Genomic DNA, 22,755 nt, shown 5'->3' on the forward strand with positions numbered 1-22,755 from the left:
TGTTGCATCCTGTCACAGCTCCTGGTACCTCGAGGCCTTCTGGGAGTTCAGGATCCTTCAGGCTCCCTCAGTTGGATCTGAGGCAGACAGACGTCCTGGTTGGGGACTTACTTGGAGATTTAGGACTGCTTGGGAACTTCTTCAGGGTTCAAATAAGCTTGAACTCTGAAGGGTCCAGACTAACAGCCTTCACCCCCAAGCACACTGCTTTGCTTTAGGGCAAGAAAGAGAAGTCCTAAGATCTCTCCAGCTTGACCCAAGATCCTAACTGGGAGTTCTCCTGGTCCCATGAGCCTTCCAGGACCCCCTGGTCTTTTTTTTTTTAAGGGTATTTGTTAAGTGCTTACTATGGGCCAGGCACCGTTGTAACCACTGGGGTAGATACAAGGTAATCAGATCTGATACAGTTGCTGTCCCACGTAGGGCTCACAATCTTAATCCCCATTATACAGATGAGGTAACTGAGGCACAGAGAAGTTAAGTGATTTGCCCAAGGTTACACAGCAGATGTGGCAGAGCAGGATTAGAACTCAGGTCTCACTGACTCCCAAGGCCATGCTCTAACCATTAGGCCATGCTGGCTTCTGGAGAGAAGCTCTATTGCACCAAGGAGTCCAGACGCCACCACCACTTTGACCACATGTAATGGCCAAGCTTAGTGGCCCTGATAGAAATAGCGCCTGAATTCTCCCGGAATATCCATCAAATCCAGAAATGTGGGTGCTGCTGTAACTTTCTCTCTGAATGTATGTTGGTACTAGGATCCAGTCCTTCTGTGAAAGTGAATTGTTAGACAAATCAGTTATTGGAAGTTAACCTTCTGCTATTGGTCATTTCCATCCCTGGCCCACATGGGTTGCTGTGAAGGGGAGGAGGGCATAAAGTCCTATCAGGAATAATGTGAACTACAGCTCACTCTTCTGGCTGGAGGTGGATGGAAGGCAGCCTCATTCCTCCTACACAGATGCCTGGACCATTTCCTATAGTGTCATGCTACTGACTAGACTCATGTGAATAGCCTTTGGTTGCATCTCCTGTGATATCACTGGAAAGTGGAGTTAGCCACACAGAATGAAGCTGGCTACTCTTGCACTTCCTGAAATATAGCAGACACTGTTTAGGTACCTGAAGGAGGGTTTCAGTCCTGAAAAAGGCAACTAACAGTTAACTTCTCAGTCACAATCAAGTCCCCAGGCAACTTTGTTGTGGGATTATTGCACAAGATTGCAGTAGTCAAGAGAATAATGACTTCTTCATCTCCCTTCATGAGGCCTCTAAAGTGGTTTTGGCCTCAGAACCTGGAAGATTCAGCCCTACCTTAACCTGACCCAAGGTCTCCAGTTGGAGTCTGTCTCTAAGTCAGAGTGCTGGGACTCTTGGGATCCCATTTAGAGAAGCATAAGTAAATACCATAGGAAATCCATTTAGTGATACTCGATTCAGCAGATACCTGGAGAGGTGCCCAAATGATTTTCCCGAAACATTTTGAAATCCAGTCACCCTGGCCTGGTTTCACAGTACAGTTAATTCTCCCATAGCACATGCCTTCCATTAAGGAACATTCTTCTCACAGCCTGAATAGAACACCTTTTGACAATGCAGGAAAACTGGCTGTCTAATGATGTTGCAGGTTTCTCAGGTCTATTGAAAAAGACCTCCAGCCATTGCACAAGAACTCATACTTCCAGGCAAAAACTATGATTAGGAAGCCAAGGGAAGACTGTGGAAGCTGGGGACATATTTGGGGTCCCCATTTAAAAAAAAACCCTAAAATGATGGTAGTCTAAAAAGTCAAGTTCTCAAGTTGCGGTTAGAGGTGAAGGGGCCTGGAAATCAAGGCAGTGAGAAAACACTTGAGTGCTGGTACCTATCTGCACAGATTGTCTGTCCAGGGGCTTTCACGGTGTTAAACTGATTCATCATTTGGATCTAAGGAAGGTACGGAGTGAAGAAGCATCACTCTTAAAAGGTGACTCCTCCCTCCTTGTGGTTAACTGTCCCAGACTGTCCATTTCTTCTTTTGGGATGACTTCTTGACTCTGCAAGACTAGCACTTTCCCATGAGGAACATGAAGTGTTAAATACTGGGTGGAAGGTCTATCAAGACTCATGAGAACATGCTTAACTTTGAAGTGCTGACATATGAGCCACCAGGACCTTCCCAGTAGCTGGTCGGGTTCAGACACCTGCCTCAGGCCCTGACAAGGCAAAATTCTCCCAGGGATAAATCAGTTTTGGAATTGGAGACATTTTTGAAAACTGTCCTTCAAGTCTTTCCTATTTCCCTCAAGTTTTATCCTTGCTAGGGAAACAACAACATTCTTGTTCACCCTTCAGGAGAAGCAAGTAATGGGAAATGAAGGAGGAAACATCTTTTGATCGAATCAGCAATGAGTGAAAGCTGGCCACCAGGTTCTCCCAGGTTTGAGGGCCGGCCTTGGGTGTATTCATTTTGAAAGAGGAGTTAAATTCCTCCTCAGTCATCTGTTCAAAGACAGAAGAGGGTTACTGTGGGTTTGTATGGGTGTGTGTGTTTACTCTTCACAGGAAATTGAATACTGGAGTGAAAGTGGCTCCCCTATTGATTGTGTTCCACTCCCGTTTCCAGTAACATTCCTGCAAAAGTAAAGATATTCTCAGAGAGGTCAGGGTTACTGCAGATAAAGGAAATGGAGATCAAGGAGTTAAACTATGTGGTAGTATGTCTTTGTGTCAGGCAATGTTATCTGTGACCCCCAAGAAAGAAACACACTGAACTCCTCTTTCCTTGTTAGAAAATGGTGACTAAACCCAGCCAGTTTTTAGGGCCAGCTGTGAGTGAAATGGCTGTAAAAATTGTTTTGTCAGATAATCAAGAGAAGGATAATACAGCAGTTTCATTGGGAATTAATTTTAGGTAGAACAAAGTTACAAGCTTGGTAGAAAAAGAAAATAACCGAAGTGTTTCCCATGACAAAGAGTATCTAAGAAAAGGTACTTTTCTTAGATCTTTTTTCCATGGAAAAGATCACAGCTCTTGTATAGAAATAGTTTACAGTAAACCAAGTCTAGATTGGTCAGGTGGGATAGTCCCTATGAAATGGAGGTGGTAGGTTACATTGGCCTTGCTTACTGAGGAAATAATTTGTAGATGTGGTTTCATTCTGAAATCAGATGCTGTTTGCTTCAGCGATTCACATCTCAGCCTGTTTGTTGTACACACTAATTCTTTGTGTTCCCTATTGTAACAGGAGAGCTGTGGGATGTCATTTGTGTTGGGATAGCAGGAGCGTTCAGAGTGGTGGGTTGTACTGAATATGCAGGGGCCCTAGAAGCCGGAGGAAGGGAAAAAGTATTTCTCACTCTGCATTGTGAGTGAAGGGTAGAGAAGCCCAAGGCCTGAGAGAAGGGGGAAGCCTCAGGGGTTCAGAGGGGCAAATCAGAGCATCAGTCAATCAGAGGACTGCTGGAGAGTATTTCAGAATAACAGCAGAGACCTTTGGTCATGAAGTCCTTCCTTCCAAAGAGCACCAGTCTCCTGAGGGAAGAACAGTTTCCCTGCAGTCACTGATGACCATCCTCACTCACCGAGGTCTTGGGATGGGAGAGGGCTGGTGCCCTTTATTTCAGAGAGCAAACTGTTCCCTAATATTGCCCTTCCAGGGACTGGACCTGAATAGGCTCACACCCCTGAGCCTCTTAGTCTTTTCTTGGGAAGCTGCATAGCCTAGTGGAAAGAGAGCAAGCCCAGGAGTCAGAGACCCCGGGCTCTAATTCCGGCTCCGACATTTACCTGCTGTCTGATCTTGGGCAAGTCATTTATCTTCTCTGGGTCTCAGTGCCCTCATCTGTAAAATGGGGATTCAACATCTGTTCTCCATCCTACTTGCTCTGTGAGCCCCATATGGGACCTGATTATATGGGAAGCAAAATGGCATAATGGATAGAGCATGGGCCTAGGAGTCAGAAGGTTGTGGGTTCTAATTCCAGCTCTGCCACCTGTCTGCTGAATGACCTTGGGCAAGTCACTTAACATTTGTTTGTCTCAGTTTCCTCTCTGTAAAATGGGGATCAAGACTGTGAACTCCACGTAGGACAGGGGCTGTGTCCAACCTGATTTGCTAGTATACACCCCATTGCTTAGTACAGTGTCTAGCACATAGTAAGTGCTTAACAAATACCAGAATTATTATTATTATTATTGTTGTTATTATTATCCTCTATCTAGTCCAGCTCTTACTACAGAGTTTGCCATATAGTAACCAATCAACACCTACCACAGCTATTATTCTGGATCAGAGTCCTGTTTTCTGGGTGAGTGTCCAACACCTACAGCCTAATGCTACATTCCTTTCCTCAGGGCGGAAGGATGGGTCCAACTCTGCCCCCTTGAAGTCAGAATTGGCCCTCAGAACCTGTGCTAGGAATCCAGCTTCCAAATGGCTTATGCTAGCCAATTTGGGAAATTCATCCCCTTTAAAGAAGAGGAGAAGGGAAAACCAGACCCTTGTACCAGACTTGCCATTAGCCCAGAGTGGAGCTCATCAGAGTGAAACACAGTTTCTCTTATAGGGGAAAAGGGACTGATTCTGACTCTGGTGGAGGATGGGTGGGGGTGGGAGGGTTCTGAGCTTCCACTGAAGCAAAAGAAGCGAAGGAGAAAGGATCAAAGAAGGTGGGGTCAATCCAACAGTCTGCCAGGTTGACCTTTTAGATGCAAACTTGCATTGAATCCATCCTCTATTGTCTATACCGTGAGCTCAGCCTAATGCCTCGTACCTAATAAATCACTTAACAAGTGACACACTTATTAATCTTAGACTTTACTTGGAAAAATGTTACACTCTAAGCTAGTGTTAAATCTCCAGTCCTGAGAAAGATATTAGGCCTGAGTGGGGGTGTGTGCCTCAATCAATCAATCAATCAGTGGTATTTATTGAGCATTTACCATGTGCAGAATGCTGCACTAAGTGCTTGGGAGAGTACTATACCACAGAGTTGGTAGACGTGTTCCCTGCCCACAAGGAGCTAATAATCTAATGAAGACAGACATTAAGATAAATTACAGACAGGAGAAGCAGCAGATAATAAGGATGTGTAGAGAAATGTTGTTGGGCTGTAAGAAAGGGCTTAAGGAATATAAGCCTAAGTGCCTTTGTAAGAGTCTGTGTGTGTAGGGCTCTGGGAGGATGTGTCTTTATTTGGTCTCTGTTTAGCCAAGTAGCTACCAGCTCAAGTAAAGCTGAGTCCTACATCACCATGGCATTCTTCTGAGAGGCCCCTCTGCCCCCGCCCCCCCCCCCCCCAGTATTCACTGAACACGGGTGCCTTTCCCCTCTGCCTCACACCCCGGCCCAGGTCTCACAAACCTAGGGAGGAAGTTTCTGCTGGTGGGTTCTGCAGCCTTTCTGAGGGACACTATGCTGCTTGATGATGTCAAGTCATAATTGGTTCAGCCAGACTTTGCCGACTGCTTCTGCTCTCTGGCACAGGAATATTTTCCCCATGAGCAGACATTTGGTTTCCTGTGAAACGTCTAGTCTGACTGAACTTAAACCTGTCATTTCAATCCTTGGAAAAAGCCTTGAATGACTTTTTTAAATTTCTTAATGCCCTGGTTGTTGTTAACCTGGAAAGGTCAGCATGGCTCAGTGGAAAGAGCACGGGCTTTGGAGAGAGAGGTCATAGGTTCAAATCCCGGCTCTGCCACTTGTCAGCTGTGTGACTGTGGGCAAGTCACTTAACTTCTCTGTGCCTCAGTTACCTCATCTGTAAAATGGGGATTAAGACTGTGAGCCCCACGTGGGACAACCTGATTCCCCTGTGTCTACTCCAGCGCTTAGAACAGTGCTCTGCACATAGTAAGCGCGTAACAAATACCAACATTATTAAGAAACAATGTATGGGATAAAGTTGAGAAATTACAGATACCTGGGAGTCATTTGCTCAGAAACCTTTCTTATTTACCATGCCTTTATTCCTCAAAACCAGCCCAAACAAGGGAGGGATTCTGTAAGGGAGGTACTTGATTGACTGATTGTACTGAGCGCTTAGGAGTGTACAATATGAGTGGGTAGACATGATCCCTACCCTTAAGGAACTTGCAACTCAGTGTGGGAGACAGACATTAAAATAAATTACAGGTAAGGGAAGGAACAGAGAATAAGGAAATGTCCACAAGTGTTGTGGGGATTGGGATAGGGTGAGTATCGAAGAGCTTAGCTGGTACTGACCCAAGCGCATAGATGACACAGAGGGAGGGAAAATAGAGTGGGAAGATGAGAGGTTCATGAGGTTAGTCAGGGAAGGCTTACTTGAGATAGTCTGGGCTAAGGGAACTCTAGCAAATTTATCACAAATGAAAAACACATTTCTCGGGGTTGGGTGGGAGATAGGGGTGCTAGGGGCAGCTGCCAGACCCTGGAGTTTTTCAGATTTCCTCCCTGGCAGGGAAGATGGTTTCCAAGAAAAGCCAGTAGGGAAGCACTGTGGCCTAGTGAAAAGAGCACAAGGCCTGCAAATCTAATCCCAGTTCTGCCACTTGCCTGCCCTATGTCCTAGGGCAAGTCACTTAACTGCTCAGTGCCTCAGTTCCCTTATCTGCAAAATGGGGATTCAATACCTGTTCTCTCTCCTACTTAGACTGTGAGTCCAATGTGGGACCTGATTATCTTGGGTCTACCCCAGTGCTTAGTTCAGTGCTTGGCACATAGTAAGCACTTAACAAATAACACAATTATTTCCCCCGCTAGACTGTAATCCTCCCCCCAGACTGTAATAACAAGTAATAATAATGGTATTTGTTAAGTGCTTACTATTTGCCAAGCACTGTTCTAAGCACTAGGGGAGATACAAGATAATCAGGTTGGACCCAATCCCTGTCCCACATGGGGTTTACAGTCTTAATCCCCATTTCACAAATGAGGTAAATGGAGCACAGAAAAGTTAAGTGACTTGTCCAAAGTCACACAGCAGACAAGTGGCACAGCCAGAATTAGAACCCATGAACTTCTGACTCTCAGGCCCCTGTTCTACCCACTATGCCATGCTGTAAGGTCGTTGTGGCCAGGGAACATGTCTACCAACTCTGGAAAAGCAGCTAGGCCTAGAAGATAAAGCACGGGCCTGGGAGCCAGAGGGACTCGGGTTCTAATTCTGGCTAGGCCACTTGTCTGCTCTATGACCTTGGGCAAATCACTTCTCTCTGCCTCAGTTACCTCATCTGCAAAATGGTGATTAAGACTATGAACTCCATGTGGGGCATAGACTGTGTCCAACCTGATTAATCTGTATCTACCCCAACACTTAATACAGTGCCTGGTACACAGATTAAGTAAGGCTGTAAGCCTCATTATGGGCAGGGAATGTGTCTCTTAATTTTGTTGTATTCTACTCTCCCAAGAGCTTAGTTCAGTGCTCTGTATATAGTAAGTGCTCAGTAAATACCACTGATCAATTGATTAATTAACGAATACCATTTTAAAAAAAACCACTCTCCCAATCTCTTAGTACACTGCTCTGCCCACAATAAGAACTCAATAAATACCATTGATTGATCCATAGCCTGATGTCTAATGTGTTAGTCCCATGAGAATTTTTCAAGTTCCCAGTTTTATTTTCATTCTTCCATACTGCCTCTCAGCATGGATCTCAGCATGTGAAGCACAAAGGGAAAGATAAATGGAAGTTCATTTTGGATAGAACTAAGTATTTGTCCTTGGCTTTAGTTAGCTACAGGCATCTTTTGGTTCATAAAACCAGAATTTAACAGTAGTAATACTATTAGTAATAGTAATAGTATTTATTAAGTGCTTACTATACTAAGTGCTGGGAGAAAATATACAAGTAGGAATTGAATATGGTCCCTGTATCTCATGGCTATTACCGTCCAAAGAGTTGTGTCCAACCCCCTGATATCCCTCATGGGGAATTCCGGGAATTTGATTCTGGCAAAAGTGGGTTTCGGTCCTGTTATCTGGGAGTGGCTTAAATACAGATTTCCTCCTTTTCAGCTGACTCTTGGTTTCACCCTAAGAATCCAAGCAGGCAGAGTGGACTAGTAGATAGAGAATGGGCCTGGTAGTCAGAAGGACCTGGTTTTAATCCTGGCTCTGCCACTTGTCTCCTATGTGACCTTGGGCAAGTCATTTAACTTCTTGGGGGCCTCAGTTACCTCATCTGTAAAATGGAGATTAAGACTGTGAGCCCGATGTGGGACAGGGGCTGTGTCCAACCTAATTTGCTTGTACCCACCCCAGCGCTCAGTACAGTGCATAGCACAAGGTAAGCACTTAAAAAATACCACAATTATTGTTCTTATTATTATATTTGGTATGTCCTGAGTCCATCCATCCTAGTGCTCTGTCTCCAATAAAAAACGTTAGACATGCACCCACCTGGTTTGGGATGAACCACACAGGTGTTTTCCCCTAACCTTAGCCACTGTGGAGTGAGACTGAGCTTTATCCTTCTGAAGGCCTCTCCCATGCTGCCCTTAGATGGGGGGTAGAGAGGGATGCATGGACATCACATGCCAATGGAAAATTTTCATCAGTGAAAGAGAACCATCAAAGCTAAGAGGAAAAGCTGCCTGATCAATGTGATTGTCTCAGTGATCCTTCTCTTGGCTTTGGAAATAGTCAGACAGTGTTAAGTCAGTCATGGTGCAGAAGATTCACATTATTCTCTGGTCTCAGAGTTTCTGGGTTACGATTGGTTTCATTGATTGGTTACTGTTTGTAAATGGCCTGCCTCTGAAATTTGTCTGTTGACTTTGGACAGTTCTACCAGGGAGCCCAGGCTGAGTCTTTTCTTTCTTGTCACTGAACACATCTCTTCCACTTTCACTCATCATAACTCTTGCCTCGGTACTATTTTCCATGATTCCTACTAGAAAGGCATAGCTCTCCTGGAGACCCAGGAATGAATTACAATAGTGGCCAGCAGGTTGTTTACAATTTTGTCAGTTACACAAATGCAGGCAATGGTCCCAGCTGCCAGGGCTGGCTGAACAAAGACTCTCCATGAATAATACGCTCGTTTCTCCTATTTGTGAGGAGTTCTGTTCCTGACAAGCCCCTCACTGATGCAACCTCACACTATAATATGCACTCTTTGACTGGTGCTGTATGTCTAGGCATCGCCATTTCTTTCTCGCTAGATTGTAAGCTCCTTGAGGTCAGAGATCATGTCTCATTACTATACTCTTTCAAGACTTAGAGACATGCTCTGCATAGAGAAAGTGCTTAATCAATGGTATTTATTGAGCATTTACTCTGTGTGGAGCACTGGACGAAACACTTGGGAAAGCTCAATACAACAGAGTTGGTAGACCCAACCCCTGCCTACTATAAATGCTATTGGCTTACTGACTGATTGATAGTCCAACATCACAGTTGCATTCTACCCAAGTAGATGCAAGCTGTCAGAAGAATATTCCCTAATTTCCTAACAGCAGTCTATCCAAGATGTTTAGTAAGAACACAGCTATTTTTCCAATTTGCTATACAGGGAGTGATTCCTGAAAATACTCACAGGTTTCCTGATAATAATAATAATGAAAATTGTAATAGTAATAATAGTGATTTTTGCTAAGTGTCTAGTATGTACCAAGCACTGCACTAAGTGCTGGAGCAGATACAAAATAATCAGGTCCCACATGGGGCTCACAGTCTCAGTGGGAGGGAAACAGATATTGAATCCCCATTTTGCAAATGAGGGAACTCAGACCCGAGGAAGTTAAGCTACTTGTCCAAAGTCACACAACGGGTTTGTGGTAGCCGGTATTTGAATCCAGATCCTCTAACTTCCGGGTCCTTGTTCTTTCCACTGAGCCATACTGCTTTTCTAATCCTAAATGACAGTCAGCAATGGGCCCGTTGATAACATTACAGAACCCCGCTCCATCCCTTGCCAATCATTTTACTGTCCACAAACTTTGGTTCACATCCTATTGCCTTGGGATTGCTCTGTGTAAGAAGTGGGCCAAACATTGCCTTGGGTAAGTACCAATTGGGTCCCTGCTGGGCACCTCGGGAGGTACTTCTGTTTTCATCAGCACTTCATCCCCTCCTTAACACCCTCCCTGAGCACTTCATGTCCGTTATTTGGCATCGCTACTAATTTTCCCACTGCTCTGCACAGAGCATATGCTGCCAGAACTGGTGAAGTGTTTCTCTCCGACAGGGCAGAGAAGATACATTTGCTCTCTCTTCCGATGTTTACCTGCTTTTTCTGGTTTAATGACTCATGAGATGACACATGATGGGCTGAGCCCAGACAGCCAGGCTCCCATTCTGCCCACATCTCTGCCCCTCTAGGAGAGAGCCCTAGGCTGCATGGAGGTTTTGAGCTGTTAACTGGGGGTATCCATCCAGAAGCAGGGAGATTGGGATTCCTGCTGCCGTTCCTCGGCTGCCTAGTTGCCATCGGTGACCACGCTTACATTAGTTCTGAGCAACGACATCAAGGCGTCTCCTACGCAAACCCTTTTAGCAGCTGCCAGTTTGTTTTGAAGCATGTTCAGCTGCCCTCTTTATTTCACTTGATGAAATTCAGCTTATTTTTACTTTCATCAACATTAAATTAATTTGCATATGCATCTTGCAAATCATAAATTTGGACTTTTTACATGTTCCTGAGTCTGTGAGGAAGTGATTATAGATGACGCTATAAGGCTGTCTAAGCAGGTGGCTCTATTTATCAGAATCTGGCATCATTAGCTCCAAAGTCAAAATACTCCGCGTCCTGGGTATTTTGACCAGGCCCACTGCCGGTGACATATGTTGCCACCACAGAGCAGCTGCCATTGCCCGAGCCATCTTGCTGGGAGGTGCTGGAGCCAGGTTGCCGCTCCGACCATGGGCTCAGTCAGTGGATGATGGGCTGACTGGGTTAGACCAGGCCAGGCCCACTGGTTGAAGGTATGGGTAAGCTGCAGAGTGGGTGGAGCGGATCAATCACTGGGCAGCCACTGTCCTATGGGAAACACCTGGCGGGTAAGATGGGGTAGGAGGAGGGGGCAGGACGTTACTTCAAATCTGGGCGTGGCATATTTCTGCGGGCTGGTCATTCTCATTTAAGAGGACAATATACCTGGCTTGGTTCGGTATTATTTGCAAATGAGTTTGATTTCCTGGGAAAAGTTCCCCTGACCCTGTTCCTGGGAGCAGGGCTGCCTTCTGGTCCCCTTGCTCAGGAGTTGGTATTTGACGCCTGCTGCCCCAGGCAGAGGGCTGGGACCGAGCGTGCCCATGTTGGGCTCAGCTCACCGTGTGGGTGAGCTTTTAAACAAGGTGAGGGAGGCTCATTGCCCAGGAGTTTCCAAGTTGACCGCCTGGAGCACTTGAAGCTGGCGAGCTAGGCACCCAGCTCCAAGTTGAAGGCTTTCATGCCTTTCTACCTGGAGAGGGAAAGCTCTCCATAAACTCACTCCCATTCCCCAGGAAGATGGAATGTGCCGTACCACTGTCAAGGAAGCTTCCTGGTCATCACTTACACAGGTCACCTGGATTGACTGATTTTCTGCCTTTGGCTTGTTCAGCAATTCGGTTTTGGACCCGCTGATGTAAAATGGAAGGGCAGCTCTGAGTGATTTCTGTCTTTGGGGTGCGTCTTATGCCATAAACTAAGCCAAACATGGCTTCGGAGAGGACGGTTGTACAAAACAAGTGTTTGTCTTGCTACAAACAGGTCCCTTCTGGCACTTGCTTAGCTGGTAAGAAAGAATTGCTTAAGGGTGGATGCCTCAGGAGGTGAGATTTAAACACGTGGATTTTTTTTTCCTGTATATGGAGTGCTCATTATGTGATTGGTACATATTTTAACCCACACTTTAGCCTGGGCTTTCAGAATGCGTGTAAGCAGGCAGGTCCCTTTGACCTGGCTGGGAATTGTACGTGAACTGAGCCTGGAGTGGCACGAATCCCTGCTCCATGGAAGTCGACTGACTTCTCTGAGTGAGGTACTGTCTCAAGGGTGCTAGGGGTCTTCTAGCTAAAGAGAGAGGAATTTCAAAGTACCAAGCCAGCTCAAATGGCTTTTTATGTTTCCTGATAAAGACTGGAATCCCCTCTTGTGGATTGCCTAGCCAACCCCCACGCTCGGTCGTCAACGAGGAAAATTCGACATCCTGTACAGCCCTGATGAGACAAACACGAGAACCAAGAAAACAAAGGCAGATTGTTATAAACTAAATGGGAACCGTTCTGAGCTTTCCAGCTCAGTAACGGCCAGGGGAATGGAGCGGCTGATGGGAGCAAACCATCTTCTTAAATGGAAAATGCACGTTCAAGCCATCCTGCTGAGATCCTTTTAATTACCACAGAAGATGAGAACTCTTCTGGCGCCTGGGTCCCTGTTACCAGCAACATCAGTTCCGGCTGCATTAGCAATCAGACATCACTCCGTCCCCCTGCCTCTGCCGGGGGAGGGGGATTTTAAAAGGGAAGTCATTTACCACAGTCCTTGAGCTGTAGCTTGGCAGAAATTCAATAACAGTTGGTATCCAGTGCTACATTCAGCCTGGGTCCTCAGTGGTTTTAGGTTCCGGCATACAGCAGGATTTGCCTCAATTTACCCACTGGAGCCTAGGAAGATCCATCCTGGGCATGTGCTGGGTTATCTGTTTCAAAGCCCAGATGGCTGGGATTTGCTTTTATATAGGGAATGTAATGGAGATAAGGGAAAAGGCTCGCTTGCTGCCTGTTCCTCTCCCTCTCCCTCTCGGTCTCTATCTCCCTCTTCCCCTCTCTGTCAGTCTCCGGCTCCCTCTCATCATTGAGTGAGCATTCGAGCATCTAGAATGCACCCTGAAAAAGCCCCCAAACGCAGTGAGAAAACCCCAAGCTGAAGGAGATTTGCACTGGCATTACTGCTCTAAATTCAAATTGAGGAAAAGCCCAGGCAATGCAGGTTGAAGAAAGCACAAAGGGAAAGGGGGGGGGGGCTGGGAAGGTTGGTACTTGCAAAATAAATATCAAATCAACGAGAAGCCAAATGCATTTCAATAAGAGCAAAAAAGGACTTACCCAACAGCCGCAGTTTCAGTGTTGGTTGATTCCTCTGGTCTCCGTATTATGGGATGCCTTAGTTCCTTTCGGGGGAGTCACATAATGTGTTCTTGCCAGGGTGTGAGTAACAGTGTGCCCGCAAAAGGTTTATAGATGGAGTGCTAGGTGCAAATATACATACATTTCTTGAGCTCTCCCTATAAAAGCTAAAGAGCAGAGAGAGAAGCAGCAGGCTGCCAGCCAGCTACGATCCCATCCCTCACATTAGCCAGCGCTCTGTGTCTGGCTGGCTGGCTGCAGCTTCCGATCCAGTGCACAGAGAGAGAGATTGGCTGCTAGTTCATTTGGTTTCCCCCTGTTTCCATGGTGGTCACTGCTGCATCGCTCACCGGATCAGTTGTCTTACTGACATGGTGCTGCTGCCTGTTCGGCCGTCATTAATAACTGACCCTCCCCCTGCCCCCCCAACTGCTCCCCAGAGATGCCCAATGGCTTTGCCGGGCCAGTACGAAACCCTCGCAGCCACTCCCGTCTGGTTGGCTGGGACAGCCTGTCTGTTAAGTGACATTGCTGCTCAGGGTGCAATAAATGAAACAGGCTTGCATGGTTTTCCGCCTCTTATCTCCAGTCTCTTTTTCTTCCTAAGGAGGAGGTTCGTGATGAGTGGTCCTTTTGGAAAGTGACTGTTCATTCTAAAACCTGGCTTTACCCAGAGAATGGGATTAAAAGGGCTGGGAAGGCATTCCCATCTGCCCTACCCCCTTGGCGCCTGATGGGAACCCCTGGGATTCAATCTAGAAGGTGATGTTGGGTCAGGGGCAATTGGAAACTGTTTTGGGCACCTCACCGGCCTTCCCATATTCTCCTTCCTTGAGTTCGGGGCTCTCCTGGTCATCTGTCTGGCTTTTGTTTACTTTGCAGACTTAAGGGAGGTGGACTGGCTAAGAAAGGCCGTTAAAGTCACCTCATCCATCGTGGAAGGGCGGGCCAATTAAAAATGCAACTTTACTTCTAATTACACCGGTCGTACTAACTGTTAGTAAGATGGCCAACAGTATTTATGAGCAAATGTACGGTGCTGGGTCCTCACTCTGTGAAGAACACAGTCCTGGGCATTTAATGTCTGCAGAGTACTGTCCTAGGTTTTTGGGAGGATATGATAGAAGCAGAGGACGTGCCCTTGAGTAGCTTATATTCTGATGGGGACACTGGCTGGCACATGTTGTAAATATGCTGTGGGAATAAGAGGAAGAGCCTAGGTACAAGTAGTAACCACCAACTATGCAGAAAGTGAGCAAATAAAACGATATCCCCATAAGGACAGTGGGGGGGGGGGGGAGGGAGAGGGGGGGAGATAGATGGGAGGTGGAGATTAGTCGAACTCCTTACTAATTAGCCCCTGAGAAGAATTGGTGTGTGTTTACTTTTAAGGGAGGGATCTGCCTCCTTTGGAGGCAATCACAGTTGTAAAGGGGCCAATTCTACTATATTTCATCCCTGAACTGGCTCTAAGGGGAGGGGGATGGTCCCTGCACGCTCTTTGAGAGAGTCAGAAGGTGACAGAAAGTAACAGAAGAACGGTGTGGTTTCTCATTTGGAGAAGAAAAAAAACGGAAAGTTCAAGGTGATTTCCCCTTGGAGCACCCAGAAAGAAGTGTCCTCCAGTCTTTAAAACGCACAACCTCCCTGAGGTTGTGATGCTCAGGAAAGGGTCAGAACCAGCAATGAGGCTGATAAAATGGAGTAGAAGGCTCAATCAACCCGTTGCTCACAAGCAGGCTGGTTGACGACTAGGCCCCTCATTCAGGGAAGCCACCCTCTAGTGGAATATGAGAAAATCACATTGTCATTTTTTCTCTGCAGACAGAATTGAGGAAATCCTACATGTGCGCTGATTTTTGAATGGTTTTTGAATATCGAGAAACGACCCACGCCATTGTGTTTCAAACAGAAATAGTAACACAACCCTAGAAAAGGGAAAGGTATGCTCTAAAAAAGACAGAAGAAAAAGACTTGGTTGGGGAGGTGGGTCATAGTTGGCCACAAGTAGAATGAGTTAGCCATGTAGTTGTGAACTTGGCATCGGGAATGGTCAGCTGAAGTGTGATGGGCGAGATCTGGGAAGTGATCAAATACTGATCCCTATCCATGTCTATCCATTGTACTTTTAACAGAATGTGGAGAGGATTCAGAGTAGGGGGGAAAAAGTGGTGAAAGGATGGAGAACAAGGTCTAAGAGGAAAGAAACTGGGGTTCTAGAAGGGGGAGACAGACACAAAAACAAGTCTCAATATAAATAAATATAATTATAGATATATACACATCATTATGTTGGTATTTGTTAAGCGCTTACTGTGTGCAGAGCACTGTTCTAAGCGCTGGGATAGATACAGGGTAATCAGGTTGTCCCACGTGAGGCTCACAGTTAATCCCCATTTTACAGATGAGGTAGCTGAGGCACAGAGAAGTTAAGTGACTTGCCCACAGTCACACAGCTGACAAGTGGCGCAAGTAAACAGGCATTAATATAAATAAATGCAATTTTAGATATGCACATATATATATACAAGTGCAGTGGGCTGGGAGAGGGGGATAGAGCAAACTGAGTGAGCTGAGGTGATGTGAAAGGGAGAGGGAGCTGAGGAAATGGGTTGCTTAGTCTGGGAAGGCCTCTTAGAGGAGGTGAGCCTTCCCTAGGGCTTTGAAGGGGAAGCACAATTGTTTGGCGGATTTGAGGAGGGAGGACATTCCAGGCCAGCGTCGGACGTGGGCCAGGGGTCGACGGTGGGACAGGCAAGAACAAGGCACAGTGAGAAGGTTAGCACCAGAGGAGTGCAGTGTGCGGGCTGGGATGTAGAAGGAGAGAAGGGAGGTGAGGTAAAAGGGGGCAAAATGATGGGGAACTTTGAAGCCAATAGTGAGGAGCACTTACTATGTGCCAGGCGTTGTACTAAGTGCAGGGTTAGGTACAAGTTTATCAGGTTGGACACAGTCCCTGTCCCATATGGGGCTCACAGTTTTAATCCCCATTTTACAGACGGGATAATTGAGGCACCGAAAAGTGAAGTGATTTGCCTAAAGTCACACAGAAGACAAGTGGTGGAGCCGGGATTAGAACCCAACTCCTCCTCTATCTACTAGACCATGCTACTTCTATTACAACAGTAGCTTTTCCTAAGCAGCAAGTACCATTTTCAAAGCAAGATTATAAGTCTAAGAAATTCCCTCAGCTTCTCAGAAAATTGTTTCCTTTTGGACAAAATGATTCTGGTCAACATTTGGGAAAAAAGTTACAGTGAATGGAAGGATGTAAAGTAGCCAAAATTGGACCCCCTTTTCCTCCCCTACTGTGTTCCACTGATCCCTGTCAATACCCACTCCTAGCCTGGCCATTCAGTCCATTATTTTATCACAAAGTTGGCAGGCTTTTTGGAAAGATTTTATGGATGTTGTGTGTGTCCAGTTGGGATGGTGTTAAGTGGGTGCTTTCATCTCTCTCTATCCCACGGTGAATGAAAAATACTTAAAAGTCCTTTGGATTTGAGTTGGTTATTGCTTTTTTTGAGAATGAGCTAAATTAGCACTTTCCCTTAGTCTCTTCCTGGGAAAGGTCCCCAGGAGGGAACAAGTTGGAACTCTCAGTCACCAGGTTCCTGTGTCCTGGGCCTGTCAACAACCACCCATCAGGACTCATTAGGGCAAGGGAGCACCAGAGAATTGACATAGCCAGAGCCTTTGTAGAGACAATGAGCATCATGGGAAATGGGGGGAGGCTGATAACTGAATTTCAGTCAATACATTGGGTGCATTCTTGTTTCATTTACTTGATTGGTATTGAATATATAATTGGTATACCCAATAACTAAGATAATTATTGTGTACTTGCGTAATGAGAGTAAGTTGTGATAATCGGAGAAATGTATGATTAAACTACTTTCTTGATTTGTAGATGAAACTAACAAATCATACCTGATATTTTAATTGAACTATAACTTTGTGAAATCAATGTAAAATCCTTTAGTTTTACATTCAGGTACGATCCTAGGCTACTTTATGTGTGTCTTCACAGTTGTTCCTTGGAACAAGCTTTAACTAAGTGATTAAAATTGTTTTAGGTCTTTGGAGATTCTCAGCTAGCTTACCTCTTCTTGAACAACGGTGGTTTGTTTGGGCATTTTTTTATTAAAAACTTAATCTACAAGATCCCATTCGTGTTTTTCATGTTGACAAGTTTATCCTTGTGCTTGAGCCGAGACCTTGTTCTCAAGCTGTGGGAGGGAAGCGAGAGCTGTTCAGGCAAGGGAGGTTCTGTGGAGGTCCTTATTATTTATTTATTTATTTATTTATTTATTTATTTATTTATTTATTTATATTAATATCTGTTTCCCCCCTCTATACTGTAAGTTCATTAAGGGGAAACAGATATTAATATAAATAAATAATTAGGACCACTGCAGAACTTCTGTTGCCTGAACTTACTTCCCTTCCACAGCCTGAGAACAAAGGCTCAGCTCAAGCATAAGGATAAACTTATGAAAAACATGAATGGGATCTTGTCTGGCCTGGGACTCCCTCCCCCTTCATATAAATTGGGCCGTTCTTCTCCCCATGTTCTAACTCTTCCTAAAATCCCATCTCCTCCAAGAGCTTCCCTGCCTAGGCCCCTCATTTCCCCTCTCTTATGTGTCAACTATGCACTTGATTTTATACTCTTTAAAGACTTGATAGCTACCCCACCCTCAGTGCCACAACACTGAAGGACATATCCTTTTACCCTCCCATTTCCCCCTACCTGTAATTTACTTTAACGTCTGTCTCCCCCATAAACTGTAAGCTGGTCACGGACAGAGAACGAGTCCACTAATTCTCTTGTATTGTACTCCCCCAAGGGCTCCCAAGTGCACTGCACACAGTAAGCGCTCAATGTGTACCACTGTTCAATTGATTGATTTAAGCACTTCATATCCACCCTACCCCCAGTTCCCACAACACTTATGTACATATCCTTTTACTCTGCCATGTACCCTTTCTGTAAATAATTTTAATGTCTGTCTCCCCATCTAGACCTTGAGATCCTTGTGGTTAGGCATTAGGTCTACCAACTCTATTGTGTTGTCCTCTACACTGTAAGCTCATTGTGGGCAGGGAATATATCTGTTATATTGTTGTGTTGGAGTCTTCCAAGCATTTAGTGCAGTGGTCTGCACACAGTAAGCACTCAATAAATACAATTGATTGATTGATTGATTGATTGATTGATTGATACTCTCGTAAGCACTTAGTACAGTGAACAGCGTGGCTCAGTGGAAAGCCTGGACTTGGGACTCAGAGGCCATGGGTTCTAATCCCACCTCTGCCACTTATCAGCTGTGTGGCCTTGGACAAGTCACTTAACTTCTCTGTGCCTCAGTTACCTCATCTGGGATAGGGATTAAGACTGTGAGCCCCACCTGGGGCAACCTGATTACCTTGGATCTATCAGCGCTTAGAACAGTGCTTGGCACATAGTAAGCGCTTAACAAATGCCATCATGATTATTATTACAGTGCTGTAACCACAGTAAGTGTGAAAGAAATACCATGGATCGATTGATTTGCTGGGGGGCCGGGGTAGCAGCAGTTTTGGGGGAATTGCCAGGCCAGCTCTGTTCCACCTTTCTTTTGGAGTGTAAAACTTGGCACCTGTCTTGTTTGAGGACACACTAAAGCATCTAAAATCAAATGTCCTAAAGTAAATCATTGACATTTGCAAAAATAAAAATCAACCTGCCTGCAGCATCAACATAGAAACAGTCTGACCTACTGGGAAGAGCACGGACTGGGGGCTCAGAGCCCCTTGGTTCTAATCCTGGCTCCACTCCTTGCCTGCTGTGTGACTTGAGGCAAGTCATTTAATTTCTCTGTGCCTCACTTTCTGCATCTATAAAGTGGGGATTCATTAGTTGTTTTCCTATTTAGACTATGACCCCTGTGTAGGACAGACACTGGGTCTGATCTAATTATCCTATATCCACATTAGCCCTTAGTACAATGCTCGGCACAAAAGAAATGCTTAACAAATACCACAATTATTATTACTACTAATAATAATAAAAATCCAAGCCAAAGTAGGCCAATCGTTGACAAGAAGAATTTCTCATCATCAGCATCGTCATCATTATATTATCATCATTGATTGTGGTATTTGTTGAGTGATTACTATGTGCCAGAAACTTTCTCTGTGCTGAGGTAGATACAGAATAAACGCTATGATCATCAGTGTTAATTGACTGCCTACCTTGGGTGCTTGCAAGTATGGAATTAAAGTAGAAGATATGTTCCCTACCCTCAAGGAGTTTACAATCTAGAGGGGGAAATAAGCAGACGATGGGGGGAGATAGATATAGTACACATTCAGTAGGAGTAAAAGGGAAAGCATAGATACATCCAGCAGCAACAAAAGTAAGCAAAATGTGAATAAATAAGGGGAACAAATATTGCCACGCTTGCTAATGGTTACTAATGGAATGACGATAAGGGAGGTGGTGATTAATTGAGGAATGCCTATTGGAAGAGAAGGGTTGTTTAGGAGGTTTTTGTGATTGAACGGTTTATGGTATGACAGTTTTCAAGGGGGTGGGAGTTCCACAAAGTGGGGAGGGAGTACAGAATGGGTTAAAGGTGAAGGGTCAGAAACAAGATAAAATTAGGAGGTTAGCTTTGGAGGAGTAAAGAGTGTGAGCTGGTGTTTTGTGGGAGGAGAGAGGAGGAAAGTAAGACTGTGAGAGCTGGTAGAGAGCCCTGAAGTCAGAGACCGGAGTTTCTGCTTCATGTGGGGAGATGGGTCCTCAGTGAAGGAATTTTCTCAGGAGGCGAGTAATGCAAACTTTGAGTCAATCAATCAATCAAGAGTATTTATTAAGGACTTTCTAGTCAGAGGTCATGGGTTTGAATCCCAGCTCTGCCACTTGTCAGCTGTGTGACTGTGGGCAAGTCACAATTTCTCTGTGCCTCAGTTACCTCATCTGTAAAATGGGGATTAACTGTGAGCCTCACGTGGGACAACCTGATTACCCTTTATCTACCCCAGCGCTTAGAACAGTGCTCTGCACAAAGTAAGCATTTAACAAATACCAACATTATTATTATTACTACTACACTAAGTGCATGGGAGAGCACTGTAGAGTTATAGAATAACATTTTAGGAAGATGATCCAGGCATCAGTAGGAAGAATAAGACTGAAAGGCAGAGAGTCTGAGGAAGGGAGACCAATAATCAATCACTCAATTAAGCAATCATATTTATTGAGTACTTACTGTGTGCAAGGCAGTGTTCTAAGCGCTTGGGAGAGTACAAACAATATAACAGACGCATTCCCTGCCCACAGCAAGCTTGCAGTTTAGAAAGGGAGGCAGTCATTAATGTAAATAAGTTACAGATCTGTACATAAGTGCTGTTGGTCTGGTGGGCAGGGGGTGTGGGTGAATAAAGGGAGCAAGTTAGGGTGACACAGAAGGAAGTGGGAAAAGAGGAAATGAGGGCTTAGTCAGGGAAGGCCTCTTGGAGGAGATGTGCCTTCAATAAGTCTTTGAAAGTGGGGAGATAACTGTCTGTTGGATATGAAAAGAGAGGGCATTCCAGGTAAGAGGTAGGATGTGGATGAGAGGTCGGTGGCAAGATAAGGGAGATCGAGGTATAGTTCTGTCTCTACTAAACTGCTCTAAATTGGCATTAGAGAAGCAGAGTGTGCCGACTGGGATGTAGGATGTAGGACTGAGGTGAGGTAGGAGAGGGCCCAATGATTGAGTGCTTTAAAGCTGATGGTAAGGAGTTTCTATCTGATGAAGAGGTAGATGGGCAGGCTTCCAGCAAAGGGTTGATAAGAACTTGAAAGGTGTAGAGAAAGGAGCAGATTCAGGAAAAATGGGCAGGATTGAGTAGTGGGAGAAATTGCACTTAGATGTTCATCCCTTCCCCCTCCCTGACACCCCAAAGCTCCATTATGCAAGCTCCTTTTGTTCAGGGACTATGTCTACCAACTCTGTTGTACTCTCCCAAGTGCTTAATACAATGCTCTGCACACAGTAAGTGCTCAGTAAACACCACTGACTGATTAATTAATTGATATCTTTAAATTATGTGCTTCCCCCATCTGTAATTGATTTTTTTGTCTCTCTCCCTGACTATATTGTAATCTCCTTGAGAGCAGGGATCATGTCTACCATACTCTCTCATGTGCTAAGTATAGTGCTCTGCCCAGAATAAGTGCTCAATACAGATTGACTGATTGATGAAAGGAGGAGCAATAAGATGGGTGTGGAGATGGTAGGATACAGTCAGGAGAATCCAAATTTCTAGAGATCCTTTCACTTCTGGGGAGATATATTCCCATATATCTCCTCTCAGAGACTTTCGTCAACTAAGCCCTCATTTTCCCTACTCCCACTCCTTTCTGCATCACACTTGCGCTTGTATTTGTATGCTTTTTGTCACCCCCTCTCAGCCCCACTTTACTTATGTACTTATCCATAATTTATTTTAATGACTGTCTCCCCTTCTAGACTATAAGCTCCTTTTAAGTAGAGAATGTGTCTACCAACTCTCTTATATTGTACTCTCCCAAGCAATTAGTGCAGTGCTCTGCACTAGTATTCATTCGTTCATTCAATCACATTTATTGAGCATTTACTGTTAGTAAGCTCTTGGGAACTTACAATACAACAATAAACAGTAATATTCCCTACCCATCATGAGTTACAATCTAGAGAAGGGGAAACAGATATCAATACAAATAAATAAAATTACTGATACATACATAAGTGCTGGGGGGGTGGGGAGGAAGCAAAGGGAGCAAGTCAGGGCAATGCAGAAGGGTGTGGGAGATGAGGAAAAATGGAGTTTAGTCTGGGAAGGCCTCTTGGAGGAGGTGTGCCTTCAGTAAGCCTTGGAAGCTGGGGAGAGTAATTGTAACCTCTCAATAAATAGTTTGATTGATTGATCCTGGGGTAGTCTACCACATTCCTCTCCACTCTGTCCACCTGCCAGAATCCACAGCCAACATTGGGACCTGCAGCTCTAATTGCTCTTGGACCCCCTACAAGAGACTTCATCAGTTCCCTGACTCTGGACTAGTGGGATTTACCTGCATCTCCTCATGGATTCAAGCACATCTGACTCTTCCTGGTGTGAACAAACACTTGGCCTTGAACAATTGCAGCACAGGAAAGGGTTGGTAGTACTACCCCTTCCCTCCTCTCCTTCCTATCCTGCTCTCTAACTAAATTCAGTGTCTAGAATCTGCCCCAAGTGAAAATCTAATGAAAATAGTTTGGACAAAAATGTACTTCCCATTGTGAGTCAGTCTGATTCATTCTCCTAGGAAATGGAAAGGGAATTGGATGCCCTGGATAAAGTATTCCCTTGGATTGTCAAAGTTGTTAAGACTGTTTATGGGAAAATTTTAGTTGCTGGTCTTGTCTGAAGAAGTTTAGTAATTAGTTGGGGAGACAAGCTGATGTGCTGAGAAAGCTAAATAAATGCAAGTGGTTCATCACTGATGTATGGCTGATGATTTAAGAGTGACTATTGAACTGTTTAGTGAATTTCCCATGGGATTAGCCCACAGTTGAAGGACATCTGCTGACAGCCCAGAACTTGTCCATCTCTCATGAAACCTTCACGTTCTGCCCCTCAGGGTACCCCTGGAACTCAGAGGCTCCTACCTGAAGGAGAGTGAGCATCAAACTGAGGTTCTCTGTCTCACCCTTCCTCATCCCACTTAATCCCT

General features: G+C 45.0%; 2 protein-coding genes across 4 annotated transcripts in view; one reads left to right on the forward strand and one right to left on the reverse strand.

Annotated features, from left to right (window-relative positions):
* Positions 1–13,424, reverse strand: part of LRRN3 (leucine rich repeat neuronal 3) — a 43,455-nt gene extending 30,031 nt beyond the window's left edge. The window contains exon 1 of the mRNA XM_029073515.2: positions 13,008–13,424. The gene's annotated coding sequence lies outside the window, so the exon portion shown is untranslated. The remainder of the gene's footprint in view (positions 1–13,007) is intronic.
* The window catches only part of IMMP2L (inner mitochondrial membrane peptidase subunit 2), a 912,519-nt gene that overhangs the window by 486,617 nt on the left and 403,147 nt on the right, over positions 1–22,755 (forward strand). The gene's annotated exons all lie outside the window — the stretch shown is intronic.

Source organism: Ornithorhynchus anatinus, chromosome 10 (genome assembly GCF_004115215.2).
Source record: "Ornithorhynchus anatinus isolate Pmale09 chromosome 10, mOrnAna1.pri.v4, whole genome shotgun sequence".
Classification (NCBI taxonomy): Eukaryota; Metazoa; Chordata; class Mammalia; order Monotremata; family Ornithorhynchidae; genus Ornithorhynchus; species Ornithorhynchus anatinus.